This window comes from Moschus berezovskii, chromosome 17 (assembly GCF_049115385.1).
Source record: "Moschus berezovskii isolate FMDL1 chromosome 17, NW_MosBer_1.0, whole genome shotgun sequence".
NCBI lineage: Eukaryota > Metazoa > Chordata > Mammalia > Artiodactyla > Moschidae > Moschus > Moschus berezovskii.
In genome coordinates, this window is record NC_142476.1 from 77,249,712 (window position 1) to 77,265,451 (window position 15,740).

Below are 15,740 nucleotides of genomic sequence, written 5' to 3' on the forward strand. Positions count from 1 at the left end.
TACCCAATCCGCTGTCTGCACATAAATACCTTTTCTGCTGCAGTCAGATTCTGTTCTTACAAGAATGCTGACTGATACAGTTAATGGGGCCCTCAAATATAATTAGAATCTGGAGTTCAACAAGAGTATAACAAATATTTTTTGAGTGTCTAATGTGTGACAATCGCTGTGCTAGTTAAGAGCTAAAATTGCATTAATAATCATTTTTGTATCTGTAGTAGTAATTTCTTCATAGGTTTAGTAAATTAAATTGGATAATAATGAAAATAAAATACCTTTTACATAATTAGTGATACATAATGCTAGCTATTATTTTTCTTTTTATAATTTATTCCATGTTTCTATGTGTGTTGGGCTGAGCAGTTAAAGTGAGTTTTCTCATTTAATCCTTCCAGCAACACTAGGAGATGGGTACTATTATACTTGGCATTTCACCGAGGAGGACAAGTGCCTAAGCTAGATTCAGTCAGCTGTTCAAAGTGACACAGTTATTAATTAGAGCCCAAAACAAAAGACGTCTGAAAAAAGTGTGGCTCCCATCTTAATAAGCATAAACTCTTTTGAGAGTTGACAGAAAAGTAAAATTATTCCTTCTGTTTAAAGACTGCTTTTCTTTGTAGATTTTTCACAAATATTATGACATCCAATCTCATAATAACCCTGCAACAGGATGGGCAGGTTTTATTGAGATGTGAAGTGAAAGATTTTTGAATTAAAGGATCATTACACAGAATCAATTATGAGAAAAAATAAGAAAAATAATGATCTCAAAAAAATACAAAAAGAAAAATCATTTTATATTTCTCTGAGGGGCAGGACAAAGTTTTATTTTTCTTTGTATTTTTCCTTTACAAAAGTCTAAGACAGCTAATTACACATAGTATGAATTAATAACATGTTTCTTAAATGGCAAAACTGATTGACAAGATTATGAAAGAAAGGTTTGAAGCTAAATATAAACATATATAGAATAATTCATTTAGAAAAGTCGAGTTTGGTCATATGAAATATGAAGTTGCAAGTAATTCACATGGGAAAATAAAGCTGAAATAAGATGTGTAGTATAGTTTTAAGCTTTAATATTTAGGTTGAAGGTAATATTATGAGACAAAAACATTGATAAATGTCTTAGTTTATGGATGAGAAACTGGCAAATGGGGTCCAGGTGGTAAAGTTACAGTGCATGTGAATTTCAGATTATGAATAAAAAATCAAATATCCTGAAATGACATACGATCACTGGTTATAAACAAAACTGAAAATACATACTCATACTGCAGAAGGAAAATTTATGAATGGTATCTTAAGTATCAAGCACTCTTCTAGGCACTTCGTTCTTTTAATTCTACACAGTTATTGCTGTTATAGCCACTGTGTTAAAACCATACCTATGACTTAAGAGATGCTGAGTAAATTTCACTAGGAGGGAAACCTTGTAAGTAACACCTGGAAAAAAACTGGTGAACACAGAAGCAATGTCTGCTGTGAGATCAAATCCATTTGAAACCTTGTCCCCAATGTCAGACAGAGAATCCAGAGCCAGGGTGATTCTAGTGAGAAGAGAATTTACTTCATACACTGTAAATATAAAGTAATACTATATCCTTTCTCATGAAAGATAAAAAAACATGCCTGACACCATCCTCTCGCAGCCCCTCGTATACTAGTTGTCAATTTTTGCAGCAGTTTTCTCTTCAACAATGAAAAATGGAACCCAAGGAACCTTCAGTTCAGTTCAGTTCAGTTCATTTCAGTCGCTCAGTCGTGTCCGACTCTCTGCGACAAAGAACCTTAGTGATTTCCAAATGAAAACAGGTCACAGAAAAATGGAATTAGTACCTAAATTAAGAAATCCACACAAAATCTGTCTTTTATCCTATGTCACCATCTTAAATGCCATAAATGTGCACGAGAATATATGTTAATAATAAGTATTAAAATAGTATTAAAATTCATAAGTAATTTAACTATTAGAAGTGATACCCAAATAGGAAACTCTTAAAACTATGTAAATAAAATCACCATTTTTGATGTTCAGATTGACAAATTTATAATAGAATTAAGTACAAGCATAAAGTTTTTTATCTTAAGTTATTCTGATATAGTTTATTCCAGATATAGTTCCAAGTGTAGTTAGGACTCTCAATGCACTATGGAAAAACTATCTTAGTCCTTTCTCACTTGACGGAATCTTAATAAATTACTGGAGAACTTTGGAAAACCAACCTTTAACAAAGAGTAGACACATCTTTTAAATAGTGAATCTTCTCAGAAAAGAAAGCACCATAGATCCTTCACAGAAAGCACAGGAGAAGTACAGCAAGAGAAAGAAGCTCTCCTTATATCTATATCTATCTGAATCACTATGCTGTATGCATGAAACTAACACAACATTGTAAATGAACACAGTATTGTAAATCAACTGTACTTCAATTTTAAAATAATAAAAATGAGGACCTCTCTACCAGCCACAGCACATGTCTACAGGCAGTTAGGCATGATGGGAAACCAGGCAGTTACTTGGCTCCATGATATTCAGTAGAAATCTTTTCCTTTTCCACAGATGCCTTGTATACAACAGAAATTAGTTAATAGAAGAAAATGTGATAAAATGTTCAATAAGACAGAGTCAGTATTTTGGTAACACATAAATAAATGCCTTGTTGTTGTTCAGTCACTAAGTCATGTCTGACTCTTTGTGATACCATAGACTATAGACCGCTAGGCTCCTCTGTCCATAGGATTTCCCAGGCAAGAGTACTGGAGTGGGTTGCCATTTCCTCCTCTAGTGGATCTTCCCAACCCAGAGGTCTAACCTGAGTCTCCTGCATTGGCAGGAGGGTTCTTTACTGCAAAGCCACCAGCGAAGCCCATGTATGTGTATACATGAACTGAACCTTTAATTCTATCTTCAAATAGTTATATATTAGCTTTAATGTAGAATTAAGATATGTCATAGTCTCTTTTTATCATTCCATGGTTGAAAAAGATTCCTCGGATTTCTTAATTGTTTAACTCCTTTTTCTCTGAATTAAATTAACCAAATACACTGTGTTGTGTTCGTCAAATACGTTTTTCTTACTGCTACTCAAATTCGACAGCAACACGACTTTTTGCAAAAAAAACAACATGTGATGCTTCCAATTGCCCATGCTTTGTCTATTTATTCCAAATGAAAACATTCAGACTATGGCATTTACACTTTACACACAGCTGGCAGTCATGCTCAGTTGTTTATTATGAACTTGGAACCATCAACCCAGTCCAAAGGCTGAGAACGCTTTCCACAAATCCCTTTCAGCTGTAGGCTTAAAGTTGGTCAGTGAAATAAAATTGAGATGTAGAAGGTGGACATTAAACAGAAGCCATTATTCTCAGAAGTTTATGATGATGAACATGTGATGGTCACACACAGCTCTTTCCAAAATTCAGTACATCGTGGGTTCTACAGAGAGACCAGTTTCCATGGAAATAGCAGCTTGCCCACAAGCAGCACCTTCCAGATACCTCCCTGGGCTCCCAGTGGCCAGTGGCCAGATGCTCATTGTCTCCTGGAGCTGTTCACAGGCTCTGGCTTCTCCATCCATTCCAGGGCTTTGAGATTAAGTGGATTACGGATATTTCCCTAATTCTCTGTCTAACCCTGTCATGCCTTCACTTTCCAAGTTTCTCCCTGCTATAAACACTATTTTCCATGTCAAGCCCCTTTATTCCCATAAGCTTTTGTTGCTTTATTTGCTGCAGCTCAGAGGAAGGAAACAGGTGAAGCAGCTCTGGCCAGTTTCCTACTACATCCATTGTCTTCTTCCAGAACATTGATTTTGCTGTCGACCATGATGGGTCCGATATTAAACTCCTCACAGCCTCTGGTGGATATGTGACAATGTTCTGGTCAAAGTGACAAAAGCTACAATCTGTGTCTGTATGTTGGGGTTGGAGAACTTCTGTGTAGTAAAGGTTTGCTTTTCAGATGTAGGTGCTTCTCTCTTTTTTTCTCCCAGCTTTTCCTGCATCCTGTTGCATGAACTGCAGACTGGATGCTGGAGCAGCCATATGTAAGCGTGGGAGGAAAGCCAACAGCAAGGGAGATGATTTGTTCTCCAGTTCCACAAATCCTTGAAACAGTCCTGGGAACACTCCCTCACTTCTGTCATCTGCCAGGTTATTGTAACTGAGGACGGGAAATGAAGAGGGGAATGCAAGTCTCTAAAGCAACAGTCCTTTGACATTTTATCTTGAGAGTTCCTTGTTGTTCTTTAGTCGCTAAGTACTATCCGACTCTTTTGCAACACCATGGACTGTAGCCTGCCAGGCTCCTCTGTCCCTGGGATTTCCTAGGCAAGAATACTGCAGTAGGTTGCCATTTCCATTTCCAGGGGATCTTCCTGAACTAAGGATCGAACCTGCATCTCCCACATTGGCAGGTGGATTCTTTACCATTGAGCCACCAGGGAAGGCCCCTGAGAACCCCTTATATTCTTGGTAATGACTGAAGAATCCAAAGAGCTTTTGTTTTTGTGGTTTATTTTATAGGTATCTACCATGCTAAATTAAACGTCTATCTATTATTACATGTGAAATAACAATAATTTACCCTTGGCATATAAACAATAATTTATCCTTGGCATATAAACAATAATTTACCCTTGGCATATATTTAAATAATAATAACTATTTTTTTAAAACAAAAGATAACTTGGGAAATATTGGCACTGTTACATTTTTGCAAACTTCTTTAATGTCTGGCTTAAGCCAAAACACTTGGTTCTTGTATCTGATTCTGCACATAGATTTACCACCATATCACATGCCATGTCGCTTCTAGACACCTCCACTATACACTTAAGAAAGAATGAAAATGGAAAAGAAAAGCAATGACATCTCAAAATATTATAACAAGGAGCATGGATTCATGGACATTCTAAAAGTATTTCAAGGACACCAGGTTTCTCCCAAGAACACATTGAAAACCTCTATTCTAAAGAATAATATAATATAAACTACAATATTCAGAGTTTATGCATTTGGTAGCTAATGTATATGTCAGGTAGTTAATATATAAGATAGCTATATAGTTTTATAGCTAATATCAAATATTAGTACTACAATAAAATTAATAATAAATAGGGTAAATTTCATATTAAGAGACAAAATCAGAGCTCCCCTGGTGCCTCAGATGGTAAAGAATCTGCCTGCAACATGGAAGATGTGGGTTCAATCCCTAGGTAAGGAAGAGCTCCTGGAGAAGGGAATGGCTGACCACTCCAGTATTTTTGCCTGGGGAAATCCATGGCCAGAAAAGCCTGGTGGGCTACAAACTATGGGGTCACAAAGAGTAGGACATCACTGAGCAACTAACACTTTCACTTTCAAGAGGCAATATCACCTTTTATGTGCTTTTCAACAGAAGACAGTATGTTTCTTTTTTGAAGGAAAGGGAATCTATGACATTTACTTTCAAAGAATTTAACATGCAATGCTTCATTTTTCAAATCATTTAAACATAATAATCAAAGATAAAAATCATATGTTAGTTTCAAGTTAATAGCTGCTATATGTGTTCAACAGTCTTGCCCTTTTTCATCATAGATTATCTTGGAACTTCCTGGTGCAGAGAAACAAAGCGGAAACATTTGCTTTTTTTCCTGAAAGTGCTGCCAAATTTCAAAGTTGAAGCCTCATATTTATTTAGTGTGCTGCAGTGCTCTGTTCCTATGACCAGGGTGCTGAAAACCACCATTACTATTCTTAGTGGAGGACTCTGAGAGCCAGTCATAAAAGATATAAATGATACCATATGGCCTGAAAACCTGATATTTTTGCAGACACCTAGCATTGTGTATAAGAAAAGTGGGCTAATAATAAAATCACGGCCATATTACTTCTATCTCACAACAATATTTTCAATAGTAATCTAAGCAATAAAAATAATAACAGGTCTAACATCACTGGCAACATTAAATTGAAAAAGCAAATTGCAAAGCTAGTGGAATTGTTATCAGAGGGATTGATCTACAATAGAACAAATATTTCAAGCTCCCAAACAAATGTTCGATAAAGTGATGCTTCACTATTGTGCAAGCATTATGATAGTGATTTACCAAAGAAATATGACTTAAAGATATCTTGCAGTCTTTCACAGGCTGTGGCAAAACACAAAGGACTATAATGAAAGCACACTTATTTTTCTGTTGCATTGGCCTTCAGTTGTTCACACACGTTACTTAAAAAAAATCCTAAAAATGACAAGACTCCCAGTTTCAAGGAATGATTCTTTGTAGTGGAAACCAAGGAAACATTAGACCCTAGCCAGAAATGTTGCTGCTTCTCTGCACAAACAAATGCAGTCAGTGCAATTGTTCAAGAAAGGTTTAGGAATAATTATTTATATATTGCCAGCAAATTACAATTTCCTTTTTCCTATTGGATATTAAAGAAACTTAAAAAAAAAAAAAGATTCCTATAGGGTTCTGTTGTGACTCGGGGGTAAAGAATCCACCTGCCAATGCAGGAGACACGTGTTTGATCCCTGATCCGGGAAGGTCCCGCGTGCCGCAGAACAGCTAAGCTTGTGCACCACAACTACTTAGCCTGTGCTCTAGAGCCTGGGAGCCACAACTGCTGAAACCCTCACCCCCTACAGCCCATGCTCTGCACCAAGAGAAGCCGCCACAATGAGCAGCCTGTGCACTGCAACTCAAGAGTAGCTCCTGCTTGTTTCAACTGGAGAAAGCCCACATGGTAATGAAGATCCAGCACAGTCAAAAATAAATAAATAAAATTATTTCTAAAAAGATTATTATAAAATTGAATCTTTATAGGACCCTAAACATATAAACGGAGAAGGCAATGGCACCCTACTCCAGTACTCTTGCTGGAAAATCCCATGGACTGAGGAGCCTGGAAGGCTGCAGTCCATGGGGTCACTGAGGGTTGGACATGACTGAGTGACTTCACTTTCACTTTTATGCACTAGAGAAGGAAATGGACATCCACTCCAGTGCTCTTGACTGGAGAATCCCAGGGATGGGGGAGCCTGGTGGGTTGCCGTCTATGGGGTCACACAGTGTCGGACACGACTGAAGTGACTTAGCAAACATATAAACAGAGATTTATTTCTGTATTTATCATCAGTATCCAGCTATTATCTATCTAGTAATATCTATCTATCTAGTTATTGTCTCTTACCTGTCTTGTGATGGTCAAGAAAGGCACATTTTTGCTGCTGTAATAAACCATCCCCCATATCCTAGATGCTTAAAACAACAGTGTATTTCTTGCTCATTAAACATGCCCGGTGGAGCAGTAAAGGACTCTACTGGTTCCGAGGCTCACGGAGGCCCTGGCTCTGGCATCCATGGCACACCGTGGAACATAAAGCCTTCATGGTTTCCATGGAAAGGGACAAGAAAGAGATGTATGCTTTTGTGTTTCTTTCTTTCTTTTTTTTTTACTGCCGTAGCCCAGAAATGACACCTTTCACTTGCACTTACTTTTTATTTGTCAAAATTTTTCACTCAGCACTATGTAACTGCAATAGGACTAGAAAAGAATTGAGGGAGCAAATAGGATACCTGATGAGTATTCCTCTCTCTGCAATCTGCCCTCCTCCTCATCAGATCTCCTTTGTCTCTCTTCCTCTCACATCTCCCCCAGGAAAAATAGCCCAAATATTCCACCACTGTATCAAATGCAAAGACCAGGTTACCTGAGAGGTATGTACTAGTTTGTAATTCAAGTTCAGATATAATATGACTACCATGTAAAGAGACATTACTTTGTCAACAAAGGTCCGTCTAGTCAAGGCTATGGTTTTTCCAGTGGTCATGTATGGATGTGAGAGTTGGACTGTGAAGAAAGCTGATCACCAAAGAATTGATTCTTTTGAACTGATGCTTTTGAACTGTGGTGTTGGAGAAGAGTCTTGAGAGTCCCTTGGACTGCAAGGAGATCCAACCAGTCCACCCTAAAGGAGATCAGTCCTGGGTGTTCATTGGAAGGACTGATGTTGAAGTTGAAACTCCAATACTTTGACAACCTGATGCAAAGAGCGGACTCATTTGAAAAGACCCTGATGCTGGGAAAGATTGAGGGCAGGAGTAGAAAGGGATGACAGTTGATGAGATGGTTGGATGGCATCACCAACTCAATGGACATGAGTTTGGGTAGACTCCAGGAGTTGGTGGTGGACAGGGAGGGCTGGTGTGCTGCGGTTCATGGGGTCACAAAGAGTTGGAAACGACTGAGCAACTGAACTGAACCATGTGTCTGCTGCTGCTGCTGCTGCTGCTGGTTCAGTCGTGTCAGACTCTGTGTGACCACAGAGATGGCAGCCCACTAGGCTCCCCCGTCCCAAGGATTCTCCAGGCAAGAACACCGGAGTGGGTTGCCATTTCCTTCTCCAGAACCATGTGTCTACATGATAACAAATTAAAAATATGAGTTATTTGCCTCCTATACCTAACACTACTATTTGTAAAGGATATGAAGAGAGTAGCATTAGAACATATACATTGCCATACGTACAATAGAAAGCCAGTGGAATCTGCTGCATGATTCAGGGAGCTCAAACCTGGTGCCCTGAAATAACCTAGAGGAGTGGGATGGAGTGGGGGTTGGAAGCAGGTTCACGAGGAAGGGGACATAAGCATACCGATGGATAATTCATGCTGATGAATGACAGAAACCAGCACAATATTGTAAAGCAATACCTCCCAATTAAAAATAATTTTTTTTAAGAGATGTGAACAGGAGACACATAGAGGTTACTATGATTAGCCATCCTAGAACACACCATTGCAGACATTGTAAGGTCTCCTTACCCTAGGGATGGAAATTGTTTCTTGATTAGGGCTGGTGTTACTGTCTGGAAGGTTCTTCCTTTCACGATTTCCCTTTAGCAGTAACTGCTTCCACAGTTGTTTTTCAGAGATAGTTCTTAGATCTGCTATATTTCTTAACATTTTTACTTTCTCTATGTCTTAGATTTAAGGAAGACCTGGAAGCTGTGAAGATTCTAAAGGAAGACCATGTTTGTATTCTGATCTTTTACCGAACATACATCCCTTAGACTTTTTCTTTCTTAACATTTTAGGTTTTACAGTCAAGAAGCCGTTAGTTCTTTTAAGTCCGGAAGCCTGAAATGTTTGGACTTTTTCCCTTTCAAGTCGCAAAGAGAGCTTGTAGCTTTCATGTCCCAAAGAGACTTCATTTGTTTCTTTATTACATGGTCAAACACAGCTATTACCTATCAACACATACTATGAAGGCTCTGCTTTTTAAACTCTTTCACTAGAGCTATAATTGCACAAGCCAAGGGGCTTTCCTTCAAGGAACTGCAAATGACAGCATTACCAAAGCATAATATGGGTAGACAACTTTTCTTGCTATCTGTAGACTGGCCAGTAGGCCAATACCCCTTTGTTTCTGTTTGTTTCTCATGGAAGTACCTCACAGCTAACACAATACTACTGTGGTAGTAAGTGGAGATCAGGTTATACAGTGACAACAAATCCAGAGGCAGCATAATCTGTGTGTCTTTGTCATTATTTTCAGACTCAATGTGAGCCTATTTTTTTTAAACAAATCCATATCTTCCATGCATAATGTTAATGAAAAAAGCTATTTATTTAATAATTGCAAAATCAGAAAAATAATGTTTTGCTAACAAATTCCATAAGCCTGTGTTTGCAATACTAAAATCCAAGAAGCCTTAAAAAACAAGCAGGCATTTATATTTGACAAACAAGCCCAATCTTACCTAGGTTCTCTTGGAAATAAATCTTTCCTGAAACAACCTGAGGCTATTACATGGTCTCACACAAGACGGAGTGCTATGTAGCATGTAGTGTTTGTATCATATAATCATTCTAAAGGGTGAAATATTATAAATTTTGGAATACATATTCACAAGAGCTTTTGCATATAGTATTGGGTTGGCTGAAAAGTTTGTTCAGGTTTTTCTGTAATATCATATGGAAAAACCCAAACTAACTATTTGGTCAAATCAATACTATGGACCTGCAATTCCTAAATCATGTAGCATAATGCGGTATCACGTGTGACTGTTTGCACATAGTACTTTGACACACATCATGTTTCCCCATTTTCAGTATATTTAGATTGGTGACCTTTCCTACACACTGTATGTGTTTATTTTTCTTTCTTATGCCTATATTATTGTGACTGCATGCTGTGTATGTGTGTGTGTGTGTGTGTTTGATGGGATTATCGGTGTGTGTGCTGTGCTTAGTCTCACAGTTGTGTCCAACTCTTTGCAATAAAGATATTTGTTCAGTGCAATTGCCTTTTGTATTATACCACGTTGTAAGCACTCAGTTTTGTCAATCAAAAATCCAATACTTTATTATAATTTATGGCATCTAAGAAAGAGCAGAGAAATTATCTAAGGAATTAGGTAAAAATATTGATGCCAAAAATCTCAACTCTGGTTCTGTATCTTCCTTACTTACTGATGAGGATTAATCACATCTCAGAACACCTATGATTATTTTGCCAGGACTTCAACGCAGATAGAATTTCATCTTTCTCACAGCCCCTACACACTAGTTACATAAGTATCTATACATGCATTGACAAACACTACAGAGATGAAGGGGCTTCCCTGGTGGCTCAGAGGTTAAAGCGTCTGCCTCCAATGAGGGAGACCCAGGTTCGATCCCTGGGTCGGGAAGATCCCCTGGAGAAGGAAATGGTAACCCACTCCAGTATTCTTGCCTGGAGAATCCCATGGATGGAGAAGCCTCGTAGGCTACAGTCCACGGGGTCGCAAAGAGTCAGACATGACTGAGTGACTGAACGGACAGAGATGAAAGAAAACAGACTTGCACTAAAAGGAATATTAAACACATTGGGTGAGTTAAATGATAAAACAATATCAGAGTAATAAAAAAAGTCAGGAGAGATTTTAGAACTATACATGAGGTCATATATTTAAATTTAGAAGGTTTTACTTTGTACACAATATTACGTGAAATATTTCTATAGATAAAATTTGGTTACTGGCTTTATGGGAATAACAGTATCTTGTAAATGGAGCAGACATCAGTAGAATTAGATCATGCCTACCTTTTTCCTTTCTTTTATTACAAGGTCAGCATAATATTTAAAATGTCTCAGCAAACTCTTCTCTTCACCACTTTAATAAGTAGATTTGCCAGGTGCAGCACTAGCAGGAGGCTCATAATATATTTAAGTTTGAAAATGAGGCAATTATATTTCAAAGTTCTGATTGGCTATGTTTTAATTTCAGAACTATGAGATGCACTGATTTAGCTGGTAGCTTGCTGAAGCAACCTTGTACATTTGCACCTGTTTCCTTTATTATAACAGAAACACTTTGCCAGGGGTGGGAAGAGGATACTGGTCACAGAAGCCATGACAGGCTGGTCCCTGGGCTCTTACTATTGATTACATTTCTTGACAGTCACATGGGAAGTTAATTACTAGTAGGCAATTAACACCCATGCAAAATAATAAGGAAAACATAATTATATTGAGAACTCCCAGAGACTGTTTATAATCTTAAATGTGATATTCCCAGGTCTCTGAATAGTTATGGCAACCCAGATTTTGGCATGTCTTTGTGTCTACATTCTTCAACCCACGTGCTATCCCTGACAAAAAGTGGTAAGTGTTAACACTCTATTTCCTTTTAAATTATTAAAAAGAATCCTGAATTTTCATCCATCTAATTACAAATTCCCTAAAGAGAAAACAAGATAAGATTTACTTTGCATATAAAGTGAATCATCCTTGTAGAATAACAGATCTGCTTGAAAAAGACTCAGGATACCTTATCTAATATTAGTTTGTAATCTCGTTAAATTAAATTCCTGCCTTCTCTGTTATAGGATGGGAGCTCAGTGAATAGATTCTAAAGGCAGGCAATCTAGGCTTTAGTTCCCATATTGTCCTCCAGAAACCCTATGACCTTGGGGAAGGTTATTTACCTTCTCTGTCACATATCTGTTCTATAAAGTGGAGGAATGCTAGATTTGTAATATTTATTGTTATTTTTATCTTAAACGCTAGGCATTCTCATTCTTTTATGAAATATTTTATAACACTAGTGTGCTCCTCTTTGCCTCAGGCCTTACTTCTGGGGTGACATGATTAAAGGCAATGCAATTTTTTTCCTCACAAGTAGTCCAATACTCTCATAGATCAGGCACCAAGATAAATGGCTCTTTCCACTTAGACAGAGAAAGAAGACTGCAGTCCCTTAACCTACTAAAGGTCTTCTTGGACATACATGAGCTTGAATCTGAACTTCAACTCTTTTGTATGTGTATGAAATATCTTCAGGAGACAACTAGCCTCCTGTATTCAAATTTTATATTATTTTCTCCCAGCCTAGAATGTGTTCAAATTCTGGATCTTTCCCTCTCCTTGAAAAGTACAAACCCAAGGAGATAGTCCCTGCTGCCTTCCTGGCCCTTTGAGGCTTAAGTGAGGAAATTAGAGTGAGTTGTGACTACTTGGCCCTCTTGGGATAAAATAAGTTTTATTATCTTTTGAAATCAGAGTAATTAGCTTCTGTATTAGGAAACTACATCTAACCCTTATGGTATATGAACATGTCTTTAGGAGTCTAAGAATTGCTGCAGGACAGCTAAGAAATCCAGCAAAGTTATATATTCTCATAAGTCATAGTAAGAAGCCACCTGAGTGGATTTGTGAGGTTTAAGAATTAGCGCATAAGTTTACTTAACAAATCATTTAGAATCTGCTACTCAATATTAGCAACAAAAAGAGTCTAACCCCAATTGATTTTTCAGTGATCTTAGAAATAAGGTATTAGCAATATAATTTAAATATAAATTATAAATGTGTCAAAAGATGAAAACTTTTACGCATTGCAATTTAATACTAAAAATCCTTTCTATAACTGTTTCATTTACTTATTTTTATCCTTTTTTTTTAAAATTTTATGACCACACTGTGTGGCTTGCAGGATCTTAGTTCCCCAACCAGGGATCAAACTTGGGCCCTAGCAGTGGAAGCACAGAGTCCTTACCACTAGACCACTAGGGAATTCCCAATTTTCAATGTTAAAATAATAGCAATTCATATGAAGCTATATATTTGTACAGAGCGACTCCTGTATACCTTTTTATTTAGTGTCTTCTAATGATTACATTTTGGGCTTCCCAGGTGGCATGGTGGTAAAAAAAAAAAAAAAATCTGCAGTGCAGGAGATGCAAGAGATTCAAATTTGACATTTCTGGGTTGAGAAGATTTCCTGGAGTAGGAAATGGCAACCCACTTCTGTATTCTTGCCTGGAAAATTCCATGGACAGGGGAACCTGGTAGGCTACAGTACATGGGGTCGCAAAAAGGCAGACACCACCGAATGACTGAGCACACACACACACACACATACACACAGATTACATTTGATATCAATACAGCACAGTACCAAAACCAGAACAATGACATTGGAATAATGTGTGTGTATGTGTGTGTGTGTGTGTGTGTGTGTGAAGTTCTGTGCTATTTTCTCCAAAGACTAGATATATTAATCACCACCACAAGTGAGATACAAAATTATTCTCTTCCTGCGAAGATATCCCTCCTTCTGCACCTTTATAGTCAACTGGTTTCTCTTCCTCTGACCATCCCTAACCCCTGACAGACACTAACAATTTCTTCTCTAACATGTCATTTTGAAAATGTTATGCAAATGGAATTAGATAATATGTGATTTACTGAAACTGTCTTCTGTTTTTCATTCAGCATAATGCCCTCAAGATTTAGCCAAGTAATCATGTGGACCAATACGGATCACTCATTCCCTGTTAATGGTGAGTAGAACACAGTGATGTGAATGTGCTGCCGTTGGTTTAACCAACCAACCGATGATGGACTTATTTACAGTGTTTGTCTAATACAAGAGAACTATTTATATTTCATGAAATTATTGATGATATGTGAAGGCCTGACCATACCACTTTATTTTTATTTTCTTTTTTGTGCCCTGTTTTTATTTTTTCTTTTTACTGCCTTTCTGTGCATTGTGTAAACATTGCTTAGAATTTGATTTTGATTTTTCTGTAGTACTTGAAAGTATCTCTATGCATAGGCCTATTTAAAATAGTTGCATTAGGTATTACACTATATATACATAACTTATTACAGTGTACTAGTGTAGAGATTTGGCCAGTAAAGGGAATATAGAAACATTACCTCCTCTTTAAGTTCTTTTACTCTTCTTTGGCATCACCGACTTAATGGACTTGAGTTTGAGCAAGCTCTGGGAATTGGTGATGGACAGGGAAGCCTGGCACACTGCAGTCCAAGGGGTTGCAAAGGGTCAGACATAACTGAGCGACTGAACTGAACTGACTCCTCTTTTATAGTATAATTCTCATACATTTTCTCTACATACGTGGAAAATCACATCAGATGGTACTATAATTTTTTTAGCTATTAAACATAACTTAGAAAACTCAAAAGTTTACTTATAGTTTTAATGTTTCTATTCTTTCTTTCTCTTAGATGTTTGATTAGTTATTTTATATTTTTCTTTCTGTTTAGAGAAATTTCATTAGCAAGCATTTTGGGTTGCTATGTTGATGATAAATTATCTTAATTTTCCTTCATCTGAGAATATCTTGAAATTCTTTAGTGCTTGAAATGTATTTATTCCTGGCTGTTGAATCCTGGTTAGCATTTCTTTTCCATCCACACTGAAAAAAAGTTTTGTCACTTTGTTCTCCATAGTTTTTAATAGAAGTCATTCAAGCTGTACCCCCTTAAGAAAGGTGTTATTTCTCCCCTAGTGTTTTCAAGATATTATATTTGCCTTTAGCTTTCAGAATTTTGACTCTATGTCCTTGATGTGGATTTTTTTGTGTCCATTCTGTTTGGGTTTTTTTTCCTGACTTCTTGATCTTATATCTTTGGCAAATTAGGGAAATTTTCAGCTACAACATCTTTGAATAATGTTCACCCTCTCCTTCTCTCTTTCCTTTCAGGTCTTCAATGACATGAAAGGTAAATCTTTTGTTAGAGCACTACAGTTCCTATCTTGCTTTTAGATTCAGTAATTTATAGTGTTCTATTTTGCAGGCCATTGACTCTTTTTTTCTTCTATATTCAGTTATTGAACCTATCTATGTTTTGTTGCAGTTATTATAACTTCCATTTATAAAATTCCCATTTGGTCTTCTGTTAATAACTTTTATTTCTTTGCAGAGTATGTAACAACAACAAAAACTTATCTTTGCCAAAAAAAGAGGTCTAGTCTTTGCTCTCAGCTCTTGGGAGGTAATCTGTGTCATGCCTGTTAGGAGTGTCTTTTTGCCTGGGGGTCATGGGTTGTGTTAAATAGTCTACAGTGTTATTTAGGGAGGAGCCTGACACACTAGAAAAATCAACAATATAATGTACTGTGAGGACTTTGGGACACACAGTATCAGTTGACCTGGAGACTGAGATTAGCTACATAGGCAATCGATTAATCAATTGTCCCTATGTGATGGAGCCCCCAATAAAAACTAAACGCAGAGGCTCAGATGAGCTTCCATGACTGGTGATACACCATACAAATTGTCACAAACCAATGCAAGGAATGTAACATGCCCTGATTCTGCAGGGAGAGGACAAAAGAAGATCCAAGTCTAGTAATTCCTTGGACTGTGTCCTATGTGCCTATTTCCTGGCTAAATGTATCCTTTTCTTGTGATAATATGTAACCATCAGCATAACCATGAGTA

The 15,740-nt window shown here is 37.3% G+C and overlaps 1 protein-coding gene across 2 annotated transcripts in view; it reads right to left on the minus strand.

Moving 5' to 3' along the window:
• The window catches only part of BRINP3 (BMP/retinoic acid inducible neural specific 3), a 486,084-nt gene that overhangs the window by 107,490 nt on the left and 362,854 nt on the right, over positions 1 to 15,740 (minus strand). The gene's annotated exons all lie outside the window — the stretch shown is intronic.